This window comes from Elephantulus edwardii, unplaced genomic scaffold, assembly GCF_000299155.1.
Source record: "Elephantulus edwardii isolate Elephantulus edwardi_28Jun2011 unplaced genomic scaffold, EleEdw1.0 scaffold00290, whole genome shotgun sequence".
Lineage (NCBI taxonomy): Eukaryota > Metazoa > Chordata > Mammalia > Macroscelidea > Macroscelididae > Elephantulus > Elephantulus edwardii.
The window spans coordinates 130,483-133,123 of record NW_006400040.1 but is presented as its reverse complement, the minus strand read 5'-3'; the positions used below and the strand labels follow the sequence as shown (position 1 = coordinate 133,123).

Genomic DNA, 2,641 nt, shown 5'->3' with positions numbered 1-2,641 from the left:
TATTTTGCTGGTCTTTTATTTGGTGCATAGATATTTATTATTGTTATGTCCTCTTGTTCTATTGACCCTTTCAGCATTATGTAGTGACCTTCCTTATCATCCGTGATGGTTTTTACATTGATATTTATTTTATCTGAGATTAATATGGCTACTCCTGCTTTTTTCTGGTTGCCATTTCTTATTTCTTTTTTCTCCCACTGTATATCTGTGATGTTTTCAAAGATTTAGCATAATTTTGTAGATTTAGAAAACAACATAATTGATGTATAATTTGTATAAACAAATCTACATTAAAGTTAGAAATATGTTACAGAAGAGTTTTATTTCACAAATTTGCTTTCTCAGATGTAATTGGAATTGCTCTAAAGGAATATGTCAGTACTTCCTTCAGTATTTCCTCTACCTTGAGATTCATGACAGAATTATGAGTAGCAGTGAGAAATGAATAAACCAATGGAGTGAACAATCATTCACAATCCCACAGAAAATAGTTGCAGCATTCATTTCTAAAATCTTTAGTAAATTTTGAGTAGATTATCTTAAACTCTCTTACAGCATATGCTATGTTATAAATTCTGTAAAGATGACATTTAATAATTCAATTTTGCAAAAATATAAGTAGACTTTAAATTTTCAACTCAGAAAACTATCTGAGTTATAAAGAGTATGTAAACTTAAAAAAATGTTCAGTAATATATAAAGTGTCTATAATTCAATAAAAGTATGTATATTCATTCCAATATTTTGGAAAGCAAGTAAACTTTCCATTTTTAATATTATGTAATATTCCTAATTTGACATTAATTATTAATGTGTCAATTTTATATGGGTCCTAAGCAGATTTAAAACAAAACAAGTCAAGATAGAAGTAGCATGTAACACTTCTCACAATGGATTAGTTGCCACAATATAGGTGTTGGTAAAAACTATCACAAAACCTAAGGTTGGGAAGGAGAAGACCTATATTAACATTGCTGTCATTGGACATATACATTCAGAAAAATCCACCACTGCTGGGGAACTGATCTACAAATGTGGTGGGATCGACAAAAGAACCACGAGAAATTCTGAAAGGAAGCTGCTAAAATGGGAAAGGGCTCCTTCAAATACACTGAAAGCTGAAAATGAAGGTGGAATCATCATTGATATCACCCTATGGAAATTTAAAACCAAAAAGTGCTATGTGACCATCATTGGTGCCCCAGGACACAGAGAATTTTTTTAAAAAAAAAACAAATATCATGAGTATTGGTACATCACTGGCTGACTGTGCTCTCCGATTGTTTCTGCTGGTGTAGGTGAATTTGAGGCTGGTATCTTAAAGAATGGGCAGATCTGTGAGCATGCCCTTCTGGCTTATATACTAGGTGTGAAGCAACTAATTTTTGGTTTCAATAAAATGGGTTCTAACGAGTCTCCGTACAGCCAGAAGAGAGAGACGGAAATTGGTAAGAAAGTCAGCACCTACTTCAAGAAAATTGGCTAAAACTGTGACACCGTCAACTTTGTGTCAATTTCTGTTAGGAATGGTGACAAGTTGGAGTCAAGTGCTAATCCGCCTTAGTTCAAGGGATGGAAAGTCACCTGGAAGGATGACAGTTCCAGTGGAACCACACTACCCGAAGCTTTGGATTGCATACTACCGCTAACTGATCCAAATGAAAAGCCTCTGTGTCTACCTCTACAGACTGGAGATATTGGTGGTATTGATACTGTCTTTGTGGGCAAAGTGGAGACTGGTGTTCTCAAGCCTGGCATGGTGGTCACATTTGTCCCAATCAATGTTATCACTGAAGTTAAGTCTGTTAAAATGCACCATGCGACTTTGAGTGAAACTCTTCCTGGTGCGAATGTTGGCTAAACCATTAAAAACATGTTCGTGAAAGATGTTCAGTGTGGAAATGGTGGAGGTGACAGCAAAAATAATCCACCAATGAAAGTAGCTGGCTTCACTGCTCAAGTGATCATCTTAAACTATCCTGACCAAATCAGTGCTGGTTATGTATCTACGCTATGCTGAATTTCACACAGCAACCATTGTTTTCAAGTTTGCTGAGCTCAAAGAGAAGATTATAGTAATTCTGGTAAGAACCTGGAAGATAGCCCTAAATTGTGGAGTCCGGTGAGGCTAATGCTGTTGATATGGTTCCTCTAAGTGTGTGTGTGTGTGTGTGTGTGTGTGTGTGTAGCTTCTCTGTATACCCTCCGTGGGTCATTTTGCTGTCTAGCACATTGGACAGACTGTTGCTGTAGGTCTCATTGGACAAAAAGTCTGCTGGAGATGACAAGATCACCAAGTTTTACCCATAGCATCTTCAACTCCATTCTTAATAGATGGAAGAAGGGTCTGAGAACTCTTTGTCTCAATTAGCCATTTAAGTTTAATGTAAAAAGAACAAAAACTGGATAAATTATGTATATTGCATTGAAACAGATGAGGGAAAGAACAGATTAGAAGTGATATGTGATTGAGTATTATTGTTAGCACAGGAATCCAGAGTTAAGGTTGCATAGAGAAGTGTACTCGGGGTGGGGGGTGGGGGGAAGGGACGTGGGAATTGTATACTAATGAAGGAATTTTTTTTTTCTTTTTTTTTTTCTCTCTTCGGAGGGGGAAGCGAGCTGGTGGGGAGGAGTGGGA

At 36.7% G+C, this 2,641-nt stretch overlaps 1 pseudogene; it reads left to right on the top strand.

The window, feature by feature from the left end:
- Positions 1 to 949: 949 nt before the first annotated feature.
- Positions 950 to 2,310, top strand: LOC102872265 (annotated as a pseudogene).
- Positions 2,311 to 2,641: the final 331 nt, after the last annotated feature.